Source organism: Trachinotus anak, unplaced genomic scaffold (genome assembly GCF_046630095.1).
Source record: "Trachinotus anak isolate AG129_WGS33_773 ecotype Australia unplaced genomic scaffold, CSIRO_AGI_Tana_v1 ptg000028l, whole genome shotgun sequence".
Taxonomy (NCBI): Eukaryota; Metazoa; Chordata; class Actinopteri; order Carangiformes; family Carangidae; genus Trachinotus; species Trachinotus anak.
This window is the reverse complement of record NW_027273879.1, coordinates 17,423,227-17,448,987: the sequence shown is the minus strand read 5'-3', so window position 1 is coordinate 17,448,987 and position 25,761 is coordinate 17,423,227. Positions and strand designations below refer to the sequence as shown.

Sequence of the window (25,761 nt, the reverse complement as noted above, 5' to 3'; positions counted from 1 at the left end):
ACAGTATCTTTTAATTCACAATTTTCTGACATTTTATAGATAAGATAATAAATCAAGCAAATAGCCGATCAATCGATAGTGAAAATAATCTCTAGACGTAGTCCTTACTTTTTGTTTTTTAATTTGAACCATGCATGGCTACAACTGCAACTAAAGGTACAAGAGTATAACAAAAAATGTTCAATGTTAACATTTCAAAACCAGTTTGTCAAATGACACTTACTAAACCTCAGCACTTCTCACTCTGACATATGTCTGGGGCACCAGTATCTATTGGAAGTAGACACTGGATGCCTGTCCAGACTCTTAGATTTGCTCTTTCCATAACTTAACCATTCAACATCTTGAAGACACTCTTACTAACCCTAACCCTAAAGCTGGAGCCAGGAAAACGGTTAGCTTGGCTTAGCATACACCTGGAAACAAAACGCAGGTAGTCAGACTCTGGCAAAAGGTAAATCCTCAAACAAACATCTCAAAAGCTATTGAATTAAGATGTTTCAGGTTGTTTTAAAAATGAAATGACCAGGCTCACTCTCCTGGCTCCAGTTTGTCTCTCAGCCAAGACAAGATCAGCCAACTGTGCTCCGGCTCTTTCTCAACCAAGTCTGGGCCATAAGGTGGATGAACGTATTTCCCACAATGTCGAAATATTCCCACGGTAATTACACAGGTGAGTGAGCCTGAAATGTAGTTTAGATAAAATAGTTATAGCAAGTTAGCTAGTTCCTATAACCCTGAATCACTTTCAGACATTAAACCAATGCTAACGTTAAAGAAATACTGGAATCAGATCATTTTATTTATCAGTAAAATTGTGGTGTGTGTGTGTGTGTGTGTGTGTGTGTGTGTGCAGTTCATTAGTTGAATGTTTTTCAGGTGTGTGTGGATTGACCTAACCAATAATTGAACTGTTGTTATCACTTTACCGGCTTGGTTGGGGTCTTTTATGTTAATTGTTTTAAAGTTGTCATAAAACAAAAACAGTTGTGCTCGAAATGTTTTCTAACCTATGACCTAGTTTTTATTTCTTACCTAATATTATTGTTTTGCCATTTCTAGAATAAACCGTCACTTCTGCTCTTTCCAAAAAGCAGGTGAGGACATTTCTGTGATCCTTTTTATTTCCAGAGATATTGTACGTGTCCCTGTTTTCATGTTGTTTGTGTTTACTTTTATTCATCTGTTTGTTGCCCTGTTTCCACCAGAGGACACTGTTGCTCCAAAAAACTAACACCAGACTCTGCAGCCATGTTGGGATCAACAGGTAAGGCACACTGGTAAATATGGTGTTACACAGTTGATGATTGAAGATGATTCAGATCCTTAGGCTGTTATCGTGCTGTTAAGGTCAGTATATGGCAGCAGTCATATATATATTGGTCATACTGATCGGCATTGCTGTTATTTAATTTTTCTTTCCCCCGTCTGCTTATTTTTTCTTTAACATTTCAGTTTACTTGATTTTACCACTCAGAAAATATATCCAAATCTAGACAAGTGAAAATTTGAAATAGGAAAGCTGAAACCAAAAATATTACAGATGGTAAAACAAATGTTCCTCCAAATTGATTTATACAATTAAATTTGGTTTTAGTAACTCATTAATTTATTTTAATTCCACAAATATATTTAAATATATTGAATATTTAATTGTAGAAATATGGAAATAGGAGAAAGCTTACATTTTGAGACATTGCAGGTTCATACTAACAGTATTTTGTGATTTTTGTGATTTAATTTTTCTTGAGTGCATGTTCATGCTTATTGTTTGTGTATGTGCACATGTGACTGTGTGTGTTTTATCATCTCCCAATTCCCTGGGCCGCGCTGCTAACTCTCATCCCGCTTCCCAGACTGAATCATTTTTTGTGAGCATAACCGACCAAGTATGATTAGTTTATCAAACGTGTGCATATGTATTTCAAGAAAAAAAAAAAAAAAGAAAGGGAAAAAAAAAAAAAAGTGGTATGATTAATTTACCAGCATTCCGCAGGGTCAAGGAAATTGATGCAGGATAATTGGGCACACAGGGAATCCTTGGCAATTTGTGATTTCAGACTCTACTTGAGAAATTAGATGTCAGTGCAAATGTGAAATTGCTCCTCAATGTTCTCAAAGATTCCATGAAAGTTTAAATATAAATCTTAAGTATTTCCAGCAAAGGGATTCTTCCCTTTTTTTGTGCCAACTTGAAGCCCTGTGAAAATGATCTGAATGAAGTGAAAGTGTACGAGGGGGGAAAAGAGACATCCGAGCTTGTGTAAAGTTCGGGGCTGCACTCTGAGGAGGATGTCGGGGCTCTTGCTCTCGGTAAAATCCTCATGCAAGAATTCATTAGATTCTTTTTGACAGGAAGTAAAGTTGGAATTCATCTGAAGACGTGTAATTATAATATTCAGGATATGTACACCTATAATGCAAAATATAAGTCAGATGGTACAGTATAGCCTACTTTTTCTTTCCTTGGGTTGTCAGTGTAGAAGTTAGGAGGTACAAACATACGACACGTGTGCATATCAGTGAGAATAAATTACATAGGAGTGAATAATTGATGTGAGGGAGCATATATTTGTCAGGTTCAGGAGGTCATTGATTGATAAAGTTGCTGTGTGTGTTTTACTTTGAAAGAAGTTAGTTTCGTAATGGAAAGCATCCAGATTCTGGTAAACTGCTTTTTTTTTTTTTTTGCTTTTTTTTTTTTAATTCAACGGTCATCAATTACATTTTATCAATTTAGCTTCAAGTACAAGGATTACTGAAAATTAATAAATCATCATCATCATCATCACAGAGTCTGATCAAAACTTGCAGGAAATTTTCTATTCACGCAAGATCAAGATAAACTGATCGCTTAAAAGTCTCGCTCCAAAATCCTAGTTATATTTAAATGTTAGTGTTTATTCCTTATGGACACAGTGCAAAAGAAAATGCTAAACAAGAATATTTTTGGTAAGCATACTACATACTGACACTCTGGAAAACGGCTTCATTTGTCCTCATTAAAAGCTTAAAAGTCCATGAATAAATAATAATTAAAGAGGATACTTTTTTCACTGCTTTTTTTTAATTTTTTTTTTTTATCTTCGGCCTTATGCAAAATACACTCTCTGACTAAATAAATATGCTCCATAAAGGCTGTTTAGAAACATGCCCTCCCCCCTCTGCTTCCACATTTAGATGGCTGACATGCACCTAAAGATCAGATCCTACATTGGCTGTTGGTTTTGGAGGGAAAAATTGGACCTCCGAGAGTCAACTTAAAGCAATTAAGTGAGGATGATGAGTCTTTCTCTCTCTGTGCTGCTTGAATCAGTAAGCAAGGCAGAATCAAAACTTAAAGGCAAGAAGAAAAGATGAGCGTGCAGAGACCGGTCCCAGCGGTTTAATTATTTTAATTATCTCTCCTCTTTCAGCTTTCCTAAAAAAGAGGCCATTAAAGGATGCCCGTTTGGGTTAATCTGATTAAAAAAACAAGATGGAGAGAGAGATGAAAGCCTGCAGATGTCAGTGCTAATCAGGGGAGTTAAAACTGCTATTTGTGAACTGGGACGGTTGTTAAAGTGGGTAGAAAGTGCGTGCAGTGTGAATGTTTTTTTTTTTTTTTTAAATACGTTTTTCCTCACTTCAAAACACCTCCTTTCTGCAGCCTCTGTTGATAAACTCCTCAAACTAACGCCATGTTTGATTCTCTGCCGCGCTGTGTAGCTGTGCTGGCAGCAGGTCAGGCAAACACAGCGCGACTGGAGAGAAATAGTAGAAGTTTAAGTTCAGTCCCCAGTGATATGGTTTCGTTTTTCATAAAGGAAGATGCTATTTGAGGAAGTGATGAAAGCAACATTGGCAATTAGCAGCACCAGAGTGGATCTTACTTAGAGTTTGCAGAAAGCCGCCCAATAAGCCACATGATTATCGATTTAAAGATGATCATAAACTGCTTCTAAGCCGTTGGTCATTTTTGCCAACAGTGGAGTTGTCTCTTTTGTTATTATTTGAAGTGAGGGAAGTCTTTCAGCTTCCAATGCAGGTTATCTTATCTCATGCATTTTCTGAAAAGCAGATTTAATTTTTCTTGATTCTCATGGAGCAATGTTATTCTCTGTTGTTTCAGGATATGTGAAGGTAGAGGGGGAAAAGAGAGAGCTGTGGTTGTAACTACAGTCAAAGTCCAGCACTCAAATCATTCACAATGCCCTTTTATTCTACACAGTTTTAACATTTTTTTTCCAACAGTCACAAGTAAACAGACATTTCTGTTATGTGTTCTTGAGTGTGCAGTCTGGTTCTAAAATACAGACAGTCATTTCTGGAAGCGTCTTGAATTAGGTTGCTTTCTAGTGGAAGTGTTTAAATATTCACACTTTACTGCCGGAGTTTTTCGCTTGTTCCAAGAAAATTTTAATTTTTTACAGAAAATGTAAGAGTTTTTCTCCCTGACTGAGATGATTTTTGCATTGTAATGATTTAATACGCATAAGAAGCCATATGGATCAACTCTACATCACTCAGCAGGCCAAATGCAACACTGTCAGGTTTCATAATGCAGGGAGTTGTTAAAGTTCCTCTGACTGCAGAGCTTGACATTTGTTCAGGCAAGAATGAGCACAAAACCAGCGCAGGTGTTGAGCCATAGCAAGGCGAGAGAGGAGGGGAAAGGAGGGAGGAAAAAAAAACAAAGATCTACTTTCAAACTAAATCAAGCAGAAGGAATGTCCTGAGTGTGTACAGAGATGGACGGGAGCCCATGCAATATTAAAGCGCCATGTCTGGCAATGCCAACCGTGCCACTCCTCTCCGCGGCTCCCGCCCTCCTGGCTTCCCGGCCATCGGCTCTTCCCTCAAGGTGACACTTCAAAGCGGGCACGCAGACGTGGCAGGCTTGGCTGTCGGCATGAAGCCAGCCCTCCCCCCTCCTTCCTCCTCTTTCTCTCCCGCCCACCACCCATTCTACCCCACTACCCACACCACCACCACCTCAAAGACACAGCTCCCACCCCTGCTGGTCCAGGTCAGCGCCAAGATCCACACCGCTCGCCGCCTCGGGAGCCGCTGTCAAAAAACTCTTCCCCACAAGCTTAATTAATAACGGGCCATTCCTAATGCAAACCCTCTGAATCTGCAGCCTGTTTCCCTCCGATCCTATTGGTGAGTTCTGAGGCCTCGACAGAAGGCAGACAAGGAGAGGAGGGCTGGTTGGGGATGCATCCAAATCATTTGAATTTCGATGATTAGGATTCACATGCATTATTCTCCGCGCTTTATAACCTATTTTCTGTGTTGTACAGTGTGCCTGCCTGCCTGTCTGTCTGGATGTTTTTTTTAAAGATGTCTCTCTTCTGCAGATGATTGGAGACACTCGAACCAAAGAATATAGGGCTGCTCTCCTCAGCCTGTCTGACAGGTGGGGTAGGAAAAACATAAATGTGCACACATACACGCACCCAGTCTGCATCAGCTGGGTCCAGGGCCTGTAATCACCTCTCAAACCTGGAGGGAGAATTTTACCAAGCACACCGTGATCGATATTTGCCGATCCGTCTGCCTGTATCAACCTCAAATAAAAGCAGAGAGCAGGAGACAAGGCAGCACAGGCAGGTCGTGAGGAGGTCTGCGGCGCCCCCGTTAGATGTCTGTGAAAGCGCTCATCAGTGTGTAGAACTGGCCTCATCCCGGCACGCCGGGTCACCGCTGCCTCACCCTGAGCAGCGCACGGCTGATTGTCTCGCTGTTGGGGCGAGCAGGGTTGTTGTTTTCTGAGGTGAGAGGATGGATCTTTTCCAGCAAGCTGGGCTTCAGTTTTTTAATAGGGCCCCAGCTCCAGCACCTTGCAGGCCTGCTCAGGCCGACACGCTGATGATGAGGAGGGAAACTCGTCCAAACTCACTCCGCCTCCCCCTGCCAGTCCTGAGCTCATGTTGTTACTGTATTTTTATTCACCGCATGTGCTCCTTTGCCTCGTCCATTGCATTCGTGATGGGATGAGCGGGGAAAAAGTGCAGGCTAAACAACCCTGTGTGCCTCGAGAAGCCATGGTTAAATGGTACACGGCTTGGAAACATAAGGTCTGCAAGTATGAGCTCAGCCACGAGAGCATTGTGGCATTTAGGGCAAGGAGCTGGTCACGTTAGCCGACATACTGATATAATTAGGTCATAATAAATGAGAAAGGCAACAGGGAGTGAGGGCGTGTCTCAACAGTGGCCATTAGAGAAACCACATACGTTGCTTTGTAAGAAAAAAAAGTCACTTGTCTACCTGGAAATACACACACTTTTTCTTTTTCCTGCTTGGTCTCACACATTTACTCAGTGTCCTACTTGCAGAGTCCTTATGAATGTTGTTCTAAACCCCTGAAGCCCTGGCCCTTTAAGTGAGCTAACCGGGGTGGTTGTAGGCTCAAACCAACCTTAATTAGTACACTTACTGCACAGCGAGGGCAGGTACGAAGGCGAGCCTCTGCACTGCAGTTTCCCTCTGATTAAGCCTCTTTTAGATGAGGCTGTAACCTCCCACAATGACGCGGTAATTAACTTCATTAGCTTTCGATTCTCTTTTAGTTTTGGCAAAGTGGGTGAGGCTTAGTTTTGGCCTCCATTGAGATAATAGTTGCAGAAATCGGCTAATCTCGTCTGTCTGTGTTTTATCTCCACCAATGTTGCTGTATTTCATGCGTGGTACCTGCTGTTCATCTTGGCGACATGCATGTGCATGAGCGGGTTGTAATGAGTCAGGCATCGGGTTTTAATAAGCAGAGCTTTACCCACAGATCCTTCTGTGATTTGCATCCATGTCCGACACGAGGCGTAAATCGGGGTGATTGATTCATGGCTTGTCCCATATTGGAGCGAGAGCGAGGGAGGAGAGAGAGATAGAGGAGGGCCGTAGATTTATTATCAAGCTCAGCGACAAAGATAGGAAGAGAGTGTGCATATGTTAATCCGCTGGCTGAACGATGATCAAAGACTGGAACAAGCTGAGCCCTGCTGATCGCCTCAGGGCAAACGATGCTCTCCAAGCAGCTGGGAAAGTGTGCAGACGAGGAGTAAACAGATAGTTAGAAAAATCAATAGCCGAGGTTCAGGCTGCAGCTTGGTGTGAAGGTCAAAGGAGGCTTGTGTCCATGGCGCGTAGAGGGAAGTCTGGAAACCAGGGGCGCTTTTAGGCCAATTTAAGAGAAGTGATGTGTTTACAGCTGAGTTGTGTCCAGACATGAAGGAAGTTCAAGCTGAGGTTACGGCTGCTCTGGTCAGTTCGGTGATATGTTTAAAAAAAAAAAAAAAAAAAACACAATGAAAAAATATCAGTTTCTGGTTCAAACTCAGACATCTAAGGACTGGATTCATGGGCAGTGGCTTGGTTGTGTGTTTGGAGGAGGACCTCGCATCAGCTCATTTGGGTTTCAAAGGAAGAAGGATTTTCTTTTTAGTGTCAAAACACCTTGCGTCGTCCCCGTTTGTTCGTTTCCTGTTATTTCACCTTCTTCTTTATACTGACCCAAAGTATTCCCTCAAGGCCTCTGCCTCAGGTACCCATGGTGCCTGGCTGCTTTGGGAATTTGTGCCATCACTGTGATCCCGTCCTCAAAGCTCATTTTTAGTTAGAATTTTTAAAATTTCCATTGTCAGAAATATCTGACTCTCCTGTATGTCAACATATAGATAATGTAGCTAGGCAAGCATGTTCATTAAAACTACAGTATCTGTTAAAAAATAAAAATATTATCTGTCATTGCTCTGTTAATTATGAATCCTTTGTTTGGCTATAGCTGAATAATTAAGATGACTTAGCTTTTTACCCCCAAGCTTTGGCGTCTATTGACTTCCTCCTCTTCTGAAGCGGATTGTTTTTGTGATTAGTCACTTTGTTTAATCTGGTAATGATGGCATCCCCTCAGGCTAAATGCCTGATTCGTGCTTACCAGTTTATTTATTCATTTGTACTTTTGACGTGTTAATCTGCATAAACGACGCAGAGCTCCACCAGGACCCCCGTACGTCTCTGCACCTGTCAATTACAACAAATCTGAAACACCAGGAAGCAGCCACCCTGGTCTCTGCACCTTGATCGGGGTAGAAGCCTGCCCGTCAATCAGCCCTGATCTGTCCTGTCAGGGAGACACTGATATTCATCCCTTCATCTCTGCCTCACTCCTGCAGCATTAATTGAGCAGAGCTGCAGCTAATTAAGAGTGATGAGAGAATGTGGAGTACTGCACAGAAATAGACAATACAGTAACACACAGCTCTTCAGGCAGTGGTTTTAACTTGTTTGTTCTCATATATTAAGTATATATTGTATATCTCTGAATCATTTTAAGAGGCCTGAAAATGTCAAACTTTCCAGTAATTCACAAGAAGAAAAACTTTATTTTGTGTGGTGGAAAGGTTTATTTGCTCTGTTGTCCTGTCCTGTTAATCTTGCTACTTAGCTACTTGCTCTTTAACCTTTGGGTGGTGTCACAACCACCGGGAAGGAAACTGCAGTAATCATAGAAGATTGGGGATACATCTAGAGGAACCTCTTACAATACTGCGCAATCCCGTAAATGTGCAATATTATATATTATTATATTATAAAAAGTCTGATTCTCGAGCTGCATGAAAAAATACATAGTAATAGATAAACTGAGTAGTTGATGACAGCTATGCTTTCTAGACATTACCTGCATGATGTCTGGGAATGGTAGGGCTATGTAAAAATATGAATTGTGCAAACCATCAAGTAATTCAGGCTCATGACCTCTGACATATGCCCACTAATACGTCAAATTTTCCAAGATTATTTGGAGCTGACATGTAAATTAAGGAGTAAAAAAAAAAAGACTGCGACTGAATAGAATTTCTTTTACACCTCACCTCTGTCAAGTAGTTTTTGAGATACAAACAAACATGCAGACGTACTAGGCCAAAAACAGAGCCTCCTGCATTTTACTACTGATCACATCATCTGGTCAGTTTGCAGCATATAAAGTCAACATTCACAAGTTTTGACCCTGAAATTGTTGGAATGGATAAACCAGGCTGCCAAGAGAGTTGACAACAGACCAGACGTCAAAAGGAACCGGCTGACCTCTCCTGCTGCAGCCTGACCATTAGCAAATCCTCCACTATGTTGTTGGACAGTTGGAGACCTATAATTTACTGCAGCACAGCTCGGTTAGCCCTACAGCAGGCCTCTGGTTATCTGATGCAAATGTTCCCAAATGAAACGAATGGGAAATATCAACAAGCTCTGAGTAATTGCGGCTGATAAAAAATGCATGGGGGCTGTGGTGCCGGACTCGCTTCCCGCAGACGCAGGGAAGTTATCTTTCATTACCCGGACTGTGATAAAGTGCACCAACTTCACCATCAAGCTAAAGCAATGCATTCAGCTCCGTCTAATAAAGGCTGCTGCCTACCATGCACTTGCTCATGAAATCCATTTGCAGCAGTTTGTTCCAGTGGAGAAATGGTTGCTGGCTGCAACGATTAATTTTCTCTCTCTGTGCTTTGACGCCTGTCTCCATAGTTAAAAATCCCCGCACATGAAGTCTAGATGTTTTATTCATTGTAAAACTTAATTTATATACAAGTATGGATGTGCACTATGTGAAAATTTCACACTAACAACCCCCACAGTACACTTAAAGACTAGAGTCCGTTGCGGTTGTTCATTGGTGTACTGGGAATTACAGTATCGGGATTACAATATCAGTTAGTTTTAAATAGAAGCTCGTCTTTATGTGTTTCTGGCTCTGCCAGTTCTTCAGTCCTTCAATCTGTCACCTGAGTGTCACGAGTGAGGACAAGCTCTGATTCAATCTGCCATGCAAAACAGCTGTTTGGCTCCAAGAAATCTGAATAATAAAGAGGACGACACGACGGCTGTCGCTGCGAGCACAGCGGGGGGATCCAAACTCCACAAACCAAAAACATGAGACTAGATTATGAGGAACGGATGAGGATGATTTCATGGAAAAGATGTGCTGCTAGGAAACTTGTAGTCTGAGGAGATTTGAAAATATTCAAAAAAAAAAAAAAAAAAGGAGCAGATGTTGTTGGTGCCTCGAATTTAAAACTCTAGGAAAGGTCAGCTGAAAGACCATGCCGGTGTCTCAGGATGTTTTAGCCCATTTGCTGCTTTACATAAACTTACTGCTGACTGTTTTCAAAACTAGATTATTAATAAATTTTGCTTGCAAGAGATACACAATCCAAAACAGTGAATATGGACAGCTTTTATAATAATTAATGTTATCTTTCGTGTCAGGTCCTGGTCAAGTCTTAAGTCTCCAAAATCAACTATGCTAACTATTAGAATTACATTGCATTTGACAATTGTGCTTTGAGATGTGTGTTGACTTCATAGCTGTTCTAGCAGTGTGGCTTGTAATGTCAGTCCACCTGTCAGTTGGTCCACTTTGGTCCAGACTGAAATATCCCAATAACTATGTGGATGATTGCCACAAAATTTGGTGCACACACACATTCATGCCCCCCTCAGGATAAATTGTAATAATGTTGGTGATAACCAGGCTTTTCATCTTGTATCAAGTCAAAATTTGTCCAAACATTCCCATCAGTCTCAGTTGAACTTTGTATTTAGTGCTAATTTGTACATGTTTGCATGCAAACTCACTAAACTAAAATATGATGAAAATATAATAAACACCGTGCCTGCTATACATCAGCATAATCGTCACTAGCATGCAAACATTTTAAAACTCAAGTCTTAGACTTTCAAGACTAAATCTTAATCCTTAATTGTACTGTTCTGTCTCAGGATGATCTGGTCTGAAAACAATGAAACCAATGCATTAACCCTGGATGATGGAGGCATTCTCTATTATTCATTATCTATGTTGAGTTTCAAACTGCCTTGAAATGAAAAGAATACCTACAATTATTATTTCTATGAATATATGCTTTTGTTGGGCGGCTATGTAAAGTATGAGAGATATACAATAAATGCTGAAGCATGCAGAAATCAAGTTATTAATATTCATTGTTCTGCTCAACCTTTCCAAATTCTGATAAAAACGCTGTCAGGATAGGATCCCTTTTTGATGACAGATAACATTTCTGTGAACTTTGAGATCTGCCTGTAGCCCATGCAGATGAAAGGATCATCAGCAATCCAGAAAAAAAAAAAAAAAAAAAACTTCACTTCTCAACTAGGGTTAATGCTTGTGGCAGTGCACTGACGTCAACAGCTGTTCTCAAACAAGCCCTTTGATGACTCATTGACAGCGGAGGCTCCCGATTGCCACTTTCACTAACTGGGGAAATGTCAGTGTCTGCACTCGACGGAGGCTGATCACAGTCCCTCTACAGATCCCGCCTGCCAGAACGAGGCAGTGATGAAATAGCTCTGGTGTTAATGGATGTGAGAGCAATCTTGACCCTCTCCAAAGAGCAGGCTCTCTGTCTCCATTAAAAAGGGGCCTTTGCTTTGGTCTGGATCAGAGCCTTAGCGCTCTCTGTGCCACGGGGAGTAGCCAGACAAAGGTAATTGTATGCCTCCTCTGCCCCTCCACCTCCACGTCAGGACTCAGGGGAGTGCCTGTGGAGGACACAGATTTTGAAATGGAGAGAAAACACACACAGACAAGTAATGATTAGGTTATTAGCACTGAGATGACTAATTACCTAATTGTACTGTCAAAAGGGGGAGCAGGAGGGGAGCCAGGCTGCAAGGTGAGGAGAGGAAGGGGACCAGAGGTGGAGTGTTTGGAGAAACTCTCCACTCGCCTCCCTCCCCAGGCTGGGCTGTAGGGGTGGGTCCCTCGCTACATCTCTTTCCCCACGGCGTCCCCCCCTGCCTGCTGTTCGTATCCCAGTGACATCTGCTTGTAGCATGACGTGTCCTCCCTCCCCCCCTCAGAGGCCGGAGTCCCCCCCCACACCCTTGCATGCCTCCCCGTGCAGATGTTGCACTCTCTGGGTCCTGCCTGCGTGGAGCGCGTCAGGCCTGTTTGATGTGTGATGAAACGGAATCGAGCGAGCCACTCTGGGGCTCAGGGAGCAAAGGGGGTAGGGGGGTGAGGAAGAGTACCAGCAAAAGATGGGAGTGGGGGGAGAAGGGGGGGCGGTGGGGAAGAGTACAGGGAGGAAGGGATGTTGGGATAAGTCTCATTACAATATCAATCAGAGGCTGGGCACAGAGCACAGGGTTGGGATGTCCCTGCACTGGAGGTCAGAAACCTCAGGAGGAGGATGATGGCAAGGAGGAGAGGGGAGGAAACAAGGAGAGAAGAGGAAAGGAGAGGAGACAAGATGAGAAAAGGAGAGGAAAGAAAAGATTCAAGGAAGCAAGGAGGGAAATTGAGATTACATGAAAAAAACAAGATGAGAATAGGAAACAAAATGAAATGAGAAAAGAGGAAGTGTGAGGAGAGGAAATTAGAAAGGAAAGAAAGAGAGAAAGGTGAAGAGAAAGTAGATGTGAAAAAATGAGATGAGAAAAATTATATGAAAGGAGAAGAAGAAAAAATTAGATAAAAGAAAAGAAAAAGGGATGAGCCAAATCATGCCATCAAATCACGATTAGAGGAAGGAAAGGAAAGGAAAGAGGAAGGCAAATGTGGAAGTGTTTAGGAAAGTAGATGGGATGAGAGAAAAGGAAATGAAAAGAAGAAAGAAGAGGAATGTGGACGCCACGGTCAGAATAGAGGAAAGCGGAGGGGGGAAAAGGAAGCATGAGAAGTGAAGAGGAAATCAAAGGAAAGGAAAGAGGAAACATGAGGAAGAAAGAAGAGCCAAAATGAGAGGAGAGGAAGCAAGAGATGAAAGAAGAGGAAACAGAAGAGAAGATAAAGATGAAAGGAAACAGAATGTGAGGGTAGTAAATAGGAGAGGAGGAGAAAGAAGAAAGAAAAAAGAGAAGAGGAAAGAAACAAGGAAAGAAGAGAGAATGAGAAATTGGATGAAAGGAGGGGGAAGGAGAGAAGCATAGAATCAATAGATAAAATGAAACAAAAGGGGAGGAGAGTAATTTTTATCAGAGGAGACAGGGTGCAAGGAAAGGAGTCTAGAGAAGAGGAAATGAGATTTGAGGAGAGGAAAGAGCAAACAAGAAGGAAAAAGATTTACACTAAGTAGAGGAGAGGAGAGGTAGCACGAGGAAAGGAAATTAAATGAAAAGAGACGAAACAAAAGAAGAGGAAAGGAAAGTAAATCAGAGGAATTGTGATAAGAGGAGAGGAAGCAATAGGAGAGGAGCTGGTCGCAGCTTTCTCTCATGTCTCCTTTCTCTCTTTCTTCCTCCGACATGGGTTCCTTCCCTCGACTCTTTGCTCTGCGTTCCTCTATATTCCCTCATTTACTCCTGCATCTCTCCGCCTAATCTTGCTCCCTGTGCAGTATGTTAATTATTGTTGTGAAAGAACAGGAAAGTTAATGATGACGAGGATGAGGATGATGATGATGATGCGATTATGATTACCGCTTAGTGCGGGCAGTGCCGTGCCACGTAGAGAAAAGTTTAACAGGAGGAAGTGGGTGAAGAAGCACTAACAGGGGATCAGGTGAAGCGATGGATAGGTTAGCAGTTAAAGATCAAAGTGAAAAACAAAGGCGGATTTCAAACGGGCCCAGAGAGCTTGGCAACAGACCCACGGCTCCTCTGATAATACTTAGATCTATAAATGTTTCTTTTTTTATTTATTTATTTTCTTATTTATTTTTAAAATTATTCATCGCCATAATAATTTGGGCCTAACAAGCACTTGAGGGAGACGGCTTCCTTTTGCATCTCTCTCTCCCCCATTTCTTTAGTTCCCCGCTCTGTGGTGCTAGGAGCTCGGGGATTTGGGGGCACTATTAGAGAGAATTTCTTTTATTTGCTGCTAATGAATGATATGCATGATACTATTTTCTTTTTTCTTGTGTACTTTGTGGGGGTAACTGCGAGGATTGGGGCAGGAGCTGGAGAATTGGACTCTTTTTCAAGGCTTTGTTCATTTAACCCTCTTCTCGCCTTCCGAGCGAGTGCACGAGGTTGTTATCGTCACTTTGCCAGATTTCCAATTCAAATATGCTATCATACTTCACTTGACACCAGTGATATGGCATAGTTTGACTTTGTTTTGCTATTTTCGTCACACTGTATGTTTATGAAATATGGGTTAACTGTAAACATCTCTGCCACCGAGAGAAATAACTGCACATTTATTGTTCTTGATTCTTAAAATGATTCCTGTTTTTTTTTAATGCCCACATGGTGCATCCTAATGCTTGGCTGACACTATGATTTTATTAACTGTTTATGCTGAGTTAACACACACTCCACAGCTCTGCACTGCTAAAACACACACCTTTCCATGTCACACTGTACAGATGGATTAATCAGCTGGACATGGATGCTCACAGTGAACATAAACACTGAACCATGTCCATTGACAACTTTAAGAAACTACAGTCAGTCACAACATGTAAATGAAATAATGCTCCCAAGCTATTAAACCAACTCACTGCAGTTTATAACAGATCTTTTGAAGGCAGGCAAGTGGGAAATGAAATCATGGAGCTACTCAAACTGCAGGACAGTTGACCATACCAGCCAGAGTTGGCCCGAGCTGCAGTAACTGATGAGAAATGTCCCAATGCCCACACACTGAAAAAGAGATCAATTTATTGCACATCCAAATGTTGTTTGATAGCTTCACCCTCATGTTGAACTAACATTAGCTGAAATACATCTAAGCTCAACATAGGGCAGTTGTTGACATGTTGTAAAACCTGCATGTATTGGGGATTCATGTTTTCCATACAGGTCCTCCTTGTAATGTGATTGTGGTTGGTTGTTTTCTTTTGTTATCGTTGGACTGACGACGACAATGTCACACCCGGTCTGCCCAGTCAGAGACACAGGGAAGGTGTAGTGGTTGCAGGAGTAGAGGATGAGCCTCGGGCAGTTGAGGGAGAGCTGCAGCATCAGTAGCTGAGCTTGAGGAAAGACTGGAGGAATGTCGTTACTAGAGGACGACTGCAACACTTCTTACTTCTTTATCCTCTCATGTTGGATGTGACAGTGACTCACTATCACCTCTTGAGGTACAATGTGGTTTTACAACGTGGGAGCGGATGGAGCTCGCTGGTTGTCTGCAACAAAATGGACAGACATCTTTGACAGTGTCAAAACAGTTATGTCTTCCCATGGTGTTGATAATGTTTGTTATTTTTTGAATGTTATGAACAAAAAAACGTATATATTGCTCCTTTAACAAGGCAGAATAAGACATATCAATGTGACCAAGTCAACACAATTCTTGAAAAAAACTTTATATTCATTAGAACCCAGAAAACTGATTCAAGCCTTGTTTTTGTTTGTTACAAAAAAAGAGAGTTTTAGAAGCCAATAACTAACATATTACTTGTTAAATCTGATATTTTTGCAGCATATTCTCCTGATACCGAAGTGAATAAAGTATTTATTTTGCTGTTTGTGCAAAGATGTTTATATTCGCCAGAGAAACACTGACCTTCACCTCTCAATGCAGAAAACGCAAATACCTTTTAAAGTCACATCTCAATAGACTTTGGGAACAACCACACACACACACACACACACACACACACACACACACACACACACACACACACATGCATACATAGACAAACAGAGGAACATAAACTATTTTACCTGCAGTGACTTTGCCTGCAATACAATATTTCAAATGTTAAAACAGCAGCACACATCCGTGTGCTCTGTGCCAGTGTAAACATGGCCTGATAATGACCTCCCTCCTGACTGAAGAGAGCTGCTCCTCCTCAACTGTCCCTCCTCTCCTCGTCTTCTTCTTCTTCTTTGTGGTGATGTGTGCGTCGACCCAGGCCCCGGAAACTTTGAAGTTGCCTCTCTGCCACCTTCTGCCTAAATCGGCAGCTTCTGATGGGAGTTGATGGAGGCTCTATTGTCTCCCTTTGGAGCACACTGCAGGAGAGGTTGTGTGATGAATGTTTGAGCAGCGGTGATAAAGCTGCACTTTTCCCATGCTGAGAGTCATGCCAGAGGCTTCATACGCCTCGCCGGTCAGGAAGGGAGAGTCCAGGCCGGGCCGCCCTGATCTTTACCTCCTACAGTGGGCTATATGGATGGGGCTTCGGGGAGCTCTGGGGCTAAAGGTTGACTGTATAAGTACAGAGCACAAGTCCATAACACACCTGAGAAAAAAGACTTGTGTGTTGATGCACAAATTCACACGGTGACATGTCGGCCTTTTATTCTGTTTTAGACAAACAAACTTTGTACTAATATGTGTGGATGCTGAGGGCTCGTGTTAATGTTTAATTCAAGCCTGTAAATGACCATTAATTAATAAACCTCATACTTCAGTCTTCTCCATGTTGCATGAGCAAATGTTTAACTTTTAATCTGGCAGCAGAGATGTCGACACATGCTCGAGTCTGAATTAAAAACTACCACAGATTGACTCAATTAGAGCGATCCTGTGAAATATATCACTCAGATGCAACTTGGCGACGTTAAATCCCCATCTTTGTTTGTTTCTGCACAGCTTGTTGCTCCCCAACCCCTGAACATCTGTGCAGAGGGAGGGGATGGGGGGTTGTGGGGGGTTGATGGCAGGCCACATGGGGACGGCCTCCTCTCCCTCAGTCTGTCAGCCCACCTGACTGCTGTTGTGGCAGGCCTGCCCAAGGCAAGACCACAGGCTAGGGCCTCTTGTGGGCCTCCAGCAGGGCCCGTCAGCCTCCCTGAGCCCATTAGAGCACCCCTCCTTCCATCTCCACCCGGGTAGCCCCCACCCAGCCCTGCAGCCCTCTGCCCCAAGATGCCATCGCTCTCCGTCCTGCTCTGCTCTGCACTGAAATAACTCTATTGTTTTCCACTGTTTGCCATGTTGTGTCTGTAATAGGAGCAGTTTGGGGGCATGTCTTTTTTAATTTATTTTTCTGCCTTTGCTTGCCTTGTCCTCAGGCTGCAAGGTTTCAAATCAGGCTCCTGAGAGGTTCTGGCTTCCAGTGGTGTGAGAGTATTTTTAGGGAACAAATCCCAGAAAGGCCTTTTTACAGTTACTGCACTAATGTGGTGTGACTGTCAAAGCTTCCACTTGTGTCCACTGCTTCCCTGAATGGTCCAACATGGAGGATTGTTTAGGCACTTAACCTGGATTCACTGCATCTTATAGCAAAGACAATAGACAGGAGTATTTGTGTTGTGTATATATCTCTCTCTGGTTCTTACATCTCTGATTGAATGAGATCGTCTCAAGAGCAGCTGAGATTCTCAGAGGCAAGGTGATGTGGGGGGAATGATCAGATATTCTGGATATCCTGTGATTCTCTGTCTATTTGAGTCTTTTTGATCTAAATGAAACTACAGGGTGCAGAACAGATCCTGCATGTGAATCAGACCCGGCGACTTTGCATACGAGCCGTAGAAATATCAGGAGAGCAAATTCATGTTCAACCCCAGTTGTGGATGCAATTTGTGAACGTGAGCTTCTGAAGTGCGCTGTAATGGTTCAATTTATAATTAATCATATCTGATTTGCCAGATTGCCATAAACTTGGGGAATAAAAATTTGGGAGTGTTGGGGTTTCTTACTTTTTTAAGCATTAAGTATTTATGATCCTTGATGGAAATATAAACTGTAGTAAATCCATTGCCTTGAATATTGATTATCTCTAATTAAAAATGCAGTTTGATAAGAAGGTTAGCAGCTTTCTCTGGTCAGCCTCCCCCCGTTTTACAACTATCATATGATTTTTTAAATTCCTGACCTCCTTATGGTGTTTCCCTGTTTGCAGTTCAGTATACCAATTAGCTGTAGAGCTCTTTAACGAGCAAGTCATTAGTTCTAATTAGGATGTGGTTAACTGCGATGCATTAAAAGGCGAAACCCATCATGTTGAAGGATGGCGGTGTCGCCGCTAAGCTCGACTGGAAACAGCTGTCGACTTTCCTGAGAGGGTCATGCTATAAACAAATACTCCCCTGAGCACAGTGAGAGGATGGGACACCTCATAGAAAACCACTGGCATGCAAAATTAAGAAGTGTGTGTTTGGGGAAAAAAAATTGTATTGTGTGTCTATTTTGCATTTCTAAGACACACTATTGGGTGCATCTCAAAATGTTGCTGGCCCACAAAATGATTTATGGGAACATTCTGTTCAACACTTTCCTCTGTCCTAAAATTATGTTTGTATACTATGAAAACATTAATGTTATCTGAATTACATTTTTATTAACATTATAACAAAAGTTTTTGAAGGTTCTGTAAACGATCATCCCTGCCACTAGATGTCGCAGTAGACTACCAGCGTCTCAGACCAAAACAAACACTTCGTCAGCCACACTTCATTCCTCCAGTCAGCGACAAACTCCTCTCTTACCTGTTCCCAGGCAGCTAGGTGTTACGAAGCCCAGTGAAAGCAGTCACTGAACACACAAGAACTTCAACTGAGAAAAAATACCCTGTGTATACAAAAAAAAACCAACTAACAATCCAGCCGCAACCATTAGCATTGCCATGATATGTTTCAATGCACGGCTGACAGTTAGCCAGCTAGTGAACATTTGCCAAAAACATTTGTAATATTGGTAACAGCAAATTAGCTAACATTATGGTGCCTAATGTAGCAGGTCACTAATGAAAACAGACATGTAACATTTTGTAGCATCTACTTACTGACACATGGAGGGGAAGAAAAGCTAGCTTTGAGTCACGCTGAAGCCCTTCAGCAGCTCGAAGCGTTCTCCGTCTCAGTAAAGCCAGACCAGTATTGACTCCATAGTCAGGCTGGGAAAGAAATTCAGCCCTGGACTTATCCGCAGGGCCAAGTCACATGAATTACACTGATGGAGCTGGTAAAGACACTGACAGAGCAGGTAAAAACTGTTTTGACCACCGCTGGGATTTGAGACAGTTGTCCCCATGGCCGTCTGCCTCTGCTCTGGACTCATCCCTTTCTTTGTCAGAGGCCTTTTTTAGATGATGTTTCGTTTCTTCAGTCGTGGAAATTCTGGAAGATGGCTCTCACCTGAACGCTGTCGCTTTCACCTGAACGCTGCTTACTGCACTGTGCCATTTAGCCTGTAGGCAGTCCCTGGGTGTTTATAAACATGGGGAGGGCCAACAGTTGAACGGGAGGGACTCTCATGCACTAAAATGCACATGTATGTGCACTAACACGCATGCACTACCAGACCACCACAGCACACGGTCCCAACAAATAATCACGTTTGGTAGCAGAGAAAAACAAAAACACCATAAAAAACCTTGCTGATTCTCGACATAAATGATAAATTAGATATTTTTATTGTTGCCCTCCAAAACAACCCAAATGAACAATTCATATAACTTCAAAAGTTTAATAGTATCATTTTAGAAATTTTATTAGCTAAGGTGGCCTACTTTTAACCTTTTTGTGTATGTATTTTGGGCATTTTAGCCGTAAGGACACATGCGCTTAACCAGGTACACCTCTAAACCTTTGTTAATTGATGGTCATGTCACAGCTGAATAGTATTTTTACGAAATCTAAGCACAGCTTATGTGGCAGTGGTTACGTTTTAACAACAGTTTAAAAGGTTTGTTTACTTAAAAATATTTCCATGACTTCTAAAGAATAGTTCATAACAGCATGGGAAGGCATTTGAAGAACAATCCACTGAAGTACTTTTGCAAAATTGTCCTTTTAAACACCAGAACAGGTATAACTGTTGAACAAAAAAACTATTTTTGGTGCTATTAAGCTCTCTGAGACACTTACATTTCCCAAAGTCTTTTAGGTGAAGCTGTTTGGTACATATGGAGGATCTGAATCTCATTACCTGAAGTCGGAATAGTTGGCAGACAGCTGTTTTTGCTAATGTGTGCACAGGGACAAGGGAGGAGGAGGAAGATGGCAGGGCGGCGGGGTGTAGCAGAGGATGTGCAGGTGCAATGTGGAATGAAACACAGGGAGGAAAGATAAAGAGGAAGAAGGAAATCATTGAGCGAGACTCGTAATGTGGGAGTCGCGGGGCTCGGCATAAATCGTTGTAGATTACGGAGCCTGTGGAGATCTTTCGACTTGTGTTCCTCCTCTTCCTGCCTTCTGTTTGACATGAGAGTGAATGAGGTAATCCACGGTGCTCAGGGGTACACAGGCTCTGCTCCCATCTGGGCTTTGAACCTTTTGCTCACCTCACGCTCGGTCTCTGGTGTGTCGTGGTACAGTCGAGCATGTCAGACAAAGAAATTAAAGATGGCAGTTTACAGGGAAACACTCGGCTCTTTTGGTAACACGGCTCCAAGAAAAACCTGACAAATTGATTTAAAAGGATGAAATACGTTCCCCATCCCACAAACGTTTTCCCCTCACCTTTTAAAACATATTTACCTCCCTGTCTGTTCCCTTTCTGTCACTTTGGGAATGTGGGCAGGCTTTGTGCACGTATGTGTCTGTTTGCATGTTTGCATTTATGCACTCATTCATTTTTCATGCTTGTAATAGCACTTCTTTGCAGATATTTCTATCAATCAGTTTTTTTTTTGTTTGCATGTGAGATTATATGTGTGTGTTTTGAAACTGCTCTGCTTGCAAGTGTGTTTTCAAAAGCAGGACTGCGACTGTTCTTTTGTTGCTCACAGCTGTCCCACATTAGGGATCAGCCACTATTCCCCAGGCAGTAAAGGGTTTTCAGAAGCCTTGCTAATTGGCTGTAATCTCCTTTTTAAACTTGAAAGCCAGCAAGCCTCTAGCCTCGCAGTTTACAAGCAATTAATGCAAGGAACACCAATATTGCTGGTCACAACTGGTGTATATCTGCTCCCTCTTCCTGCGGTTCCCTCTTATCTGATCTCACGCCCATCTCAGAGGCGGATTGACTCCTCCTGTGTCATGGGCCCCGGTGTAAACAGCTACTCAGTAGTGGGGCCTTCTGGGGAAGAGGCACAGCGGGGGGATTTGGTGTGGATCTTGAAGTGTCCGTGGGGATAATGGCGGGGTTTGGGGATCGGAGGGGTTTCCTTCTTAGGAGCTGATGAAATAATAATGCACAGAGTTTGCGAGGCTGAAATTTGCACATGAAAATACTCTCCCTTCGCGCTCCTTGCGTCTAATGTGCCGCCGATGACAATCCCTGCCTCTCACAGTTTATATGCAAATGAGTTCTCTCAGCTTTTTCCTCCTCAGAGAGTCGCCCAGCCCGAGCTAGAGAGAGCGAGATAGACAGAGAGATATAAAGTGAAAGAGACAGAGTGGGGCTTTTTTGTTGTGTTTTGTTTGTGTTTGTCTTGTTTATTTTTAAAAGGATTTTTAAAAGATGATAATATATTTTAATTTTTCCCTTTGTTTCTTTCCTGAAAGGCAATATGCAGATTCTCAGAAGAGTTTGAAATGCCAGACTTTTCTTTTGTATTTAATTGGAACATAATGCCGGTAGTCTAAATAAAGTGTTTGCGTGAAGTAAGAAATGGTTGTATAATGACAAATTTTTTTTTGGGGGGGGGGGGGGTTCTCCAACAAACAAGACTCATCTTCCCCTCAGGAGTCTCCTCCACCCCTGCCTGTCTGGTTATTCTCTTTTGATATAAATACTGTTTTCTCTCTGTGACCTCTGCTCTGCCTGGTTCCCTCCTTTTTGTCCGCAGGCCTCGGCCTCCTGCTCAGCCGTCCTGTTCTGAGGAGAGAAGCCGGGTGTTACCATCACCCAACCACACACTCCAAGCTGCTAGTTATAAATGATGGTGAACGGAAACAGAACAACACACGTGAATCGCAAGCAAGAATTGGTAAGCAAGAATTGTCAGTATGTCCTCTTTCTGTTCAGAAAATAAAACCATGTGGCTCGAAAACGGGAAGTTGAAGTTAAAGAGGAATAGCCAGCCTAAATCTCATGAACTTAATTTATTTTCAGTTTAGAAAAACACGCATTGAAGAATCACTCAACAAACCTAATGAACAGCTATTTAAGCTAGGGTTTGCAATTATAAAATACAGCATGATTCAGCAATAGCATGACTAGAAACAGAAACTGATGACAGTAGAAAGTGTAGGACAAATTTGCCCAAAATGCCACCTTTTTGCACTGAAACTTTAGTATTTTCAATTGCCTACTTGTTATGATGTCTGGGGCCAGGGGCAGCACAGGAGTACAGAGGGGGAGAGGAGAGGGGCTTCATGTCAGCCTTCTCTCCTCAGTCACGGCCAGTTAGTTAAAGCAAATGCAGGCGGACCCTGGAGAGAGCACAGAGCGGCGGAGAGTGCCAATCACAGCCGAGCCCTGGGCATTCCTCGGTACAGCTCGCCTTGAGCAACTTTTTATTAATTTAATAAACATCCCACAGAGACGGAGCAACGTGGACTTACGCACCCTCGCAGACAACGGCCCTGCTTGGACCTAATGAGACGTGCTACTCACACACACACATATGCACACATAAATGAAATGTGCACACACATCCAGTCTGAAAACACACAAGCGTGCAGCCCACAGGCTCGTTTGCTCACTAAATATGAGTCAAAAAAGAAAAGATTTTCTCACTTACCTATTGTTGTCCGTAGCCATGACGATGCCATGATGTAATAGAGTCAAAGTTTGTTTTTATTCGCCCAAGATTTCTGCTTCTACACTGATACAATGGAAGACAATGGAATTTCATTTGCGGTGCTAACGGTATTGAAAAATAAAAATTATTTGAAACAGATCCATAAAAACAAATTATTTGGACTGTCCACAGAACACACTGTGAAAAGATTTCACAGGGACTATTTCTTTGGTGGAAAGTAGTTCTAAGAGTGATACTTTTCAGGACTTAATTCTACAAACATATTCAGTCAGTGCACATAAAGTATTGAGGATATATAGCCAGCCTTCCTCTCTGCAGAAAATATATTTATCACTCTGGATATGTTCATTTTAAATGCTTTGAACACCACAAATGAAATAACATTCACCTTCATTGTGTTGTAATGCAGGCAGAAATCTGCCTGGTGTCTCAAAACTTGGCCAAATAAAACCAGAAATCTGCGCATGTTTATACACCACGAGATGTAGGAAAATATATTGTTTTTGTCATTTGGGTGAACTGATCCTTTAACAGCATCTTTGAAATAAAGTTTGTCTCTTCGGCCCCCAAAATACTCCTCAGACTGGAGTTCATTAAGATTCTGCGGACGGCGCGGTGATGCACCAGGGGTGCGACTGAGAGCACAAAACATTATGAAAATAATAATGATCTCACTTTCACGCTTGTTTCTTCCTGCCCCGGCTGCTTATGGTGGGCGTCAGTGTCGATGGGAGTCATTAGAAGGGTCGAGCTCTCCTCTCGACTGATGAGGAGCGGCTGCAGCAGGAGGGACCAGGGGATCAGGAGGAGGACAGACTCCGGCATGCTAACAACCACAACCATCATCATCATCACCATCGCCATGCGTACCTGCTGCTCTGGGGAGACGCTGCCTCCTGTCAAACAGCAGAAGGACCCCGGTTCGCCTGCAACGTGAAGTCGTGTGAGTATGTGTGTGTGTAAATGTATGTGACTGCTTGTGTATGTGTGCACATGTACATGTGTATGCAAGTGTGTGTGTGTGTGTGTGTGTGTGTGTGTGAGTGTATGCAGAGGTGCATCCTGCTGTCTACATAATTCCCTCCCAGTCTCGGTTCACTCTTCGGCTTTGACTGTTCACTCCTCTTTCTCTTCCTTCACCTCACCCCTCTGCCCCCCTCCTCCTCCATTTCTCACTGTATCACTCCATATATTCATGAATTTCCTGTTTATCATGAAAACTTATGCATGAAAATAGAGGGTGGGAAGAAGGAAAAAAAACAAAAACAACAACAAAAAAAACCAAACAGGGTGAATGTTGATGGGGGTTTTGTCTCGTCTGGGTGCAGCGCTGCACAGGCAGCCTGGTCCTCGGGGGACATATGCAAGAAGACCCTGATTCCATCTCCCGTTTCTTTTCTTTCTATCTTTCTTTCCTTCCATCCACCCACCTACTGCCTTCCTTCTCTCTTTCCTAACATTGCCCCCCCCTCCATCGCTTTAGCCCCCCCCCCCCCCCCCTACCCACTGCCTTTCTCTTCTCTTCTCCGTCTCCCCTTCACAGTGTCAAAGCCAGTTACAGGCAGAGGAGCTCTCCTTCTTAAATAATTCACAAGTTGATTAATAGACTCACAAGGGTATAATTAGGCAGGGGAGAGACAGTGGCTAGTGTAACCAGTACAGTGCTTAGGGGAATTAGAGAGCAGGGTTATTGAGGAAATGGAGAGTACCACTGAAAAAAAAAAAGAAATAAAATGAAAAGAAAAAAAAACTGGCGGCTGCAGTGCTGGACTTGAGGAGGGGATGAAGAGGTGGGGGGAGGATGAGGAGGAAGGAAGGGGTTGGGGGGCACCTTTTTCTGAGGATATGTGTTGGATATGAGGCAGCCTCTCCAGGAGCATGGAGCCCAAGGTTTGTTTGATGTGGAAATTGGACAGTTTGAATCCGTCTCCTTTAATTTTTCACAACTTACAGGGCCCCCCTGGGTGCCTCACATTTCTCTTATAGGATATAAATTAGGTTTTTTTTTTTTGTCCTCTCACTCCCACAGTTTTTAAACCCCTTTTTTTCTCCTTTTCTTTAACACATTACCCAGGTACCCTTGTTATTTTTTTTTCTCCAACGCCTTCTTCCTTTTCCTCACTGAATGGAGTTGTAGTTTCACCCCCGATGTTTGTCAAACAGTCAGTCATCAGCATAAAACTTCACTTATGTTGCCTCTAAGGCATCTTTTGTATTCTGAAAGGGATGTGCTTTCCGCTGCCAGACTGGGCTTCAAAACAAACAAACAGAACAATGGAACAACAGATCTCTCTTCACAGTTCAGACATCATATTTCTGTTGTGGTGATCTCTGTCTGCTTCACTTTTGCTGTTAAAATAAAATGAAAAGAACCAACGGAAATACACCCAGACAGGTACAACACTACCTCTCCAGCTTGTGTTTTTTTTTTTCTCCTTCTTCCTGGGAACTTCTCTGTGAGTTAAAGCAGTCATATTGGGTACACACTGCTGTGTCTTTGGTTTATTCCTCTGTATTTATTACATTGTCGATATCTCAGATTGCTTCCTGCCATCCTGCGCGGCTGTTTTTTTTTTTTTTTTTTGCACGCAGGTTTCACCAATATCTAAACAGACTGATGTGTCCATCCTGGCTGCGCAGGGCTGGCTGTGATGTGCGGCGTGTCTGCCTGCATGTCGACGTGTCAACTTTAATTCAAACTCCTGTGTTCTCCTCTCATCTGTCTGCTCCAGATGTTGCACCGGGTGTCAGAGTGGATCTCTGCTCTCACGAAAAAAGGTGGAAAGCAACACATTTTTCTGTTTGTTGAAACTGATAGAAACACTTTGAAATTCAATTCAGGCATGCAGGAGGAGATGAGCCCGATTCAGTGAGTGGAAGCCTTGATGCCACCGCTGATTTCATTCCTCGCTTGTTATCTGCACTGAATCATCTGACGTGACTGCCAGCAGAAAAAAAATGAACTGCTTATTGGTTAATTCACTTTCTTCCTTGTCTGTATTTGACAATTGTGCATTAATTATCCTTTCTGTACCGTGTAATTGGCCTTCCTTTGTTGTCCCCAACAGACGACTAATGACTTCTTGATATTTTTCTTGGCCGTGCAGATACCCTGCCACCAGGAGGCGCTGAAAAGAGCAGGACCCTGTGTGTTGATTTATTTATCTATGTCTGGATTAAAGCCTGTATACCTGATAAAGGGGATGTCAGAAGAGCTTTGACAGCCACAGAGGCGGCAGAGTGTGTGCGATTTGGTCGC

The 25,761-nt window shown here is 42.7% G+C and overlaps 1 long non-coding RNA gene across 1 annotated transcript; it reads left to right on the top strand.

Annotated features, from left to right (window-relative positions):
• Positions 1-972: 972 nt before the first annotated feature.
• On the top strand, positions 973-23,397 carry LOC139611932 (uncharacterized). The gene is made up of 4 exons (XR_011686400.1): positions 973-1,097; positions 1,209-1,267; positions 21,585-21,725; positions 23,225-23,397. It is a non-coding gene; the product is annotated as an uncharacterized lncRNA (long non-coding RNA).
• The last annotated feature ends 2,364 nt before the right edge of the window (positions 23,398-25,761 follow it).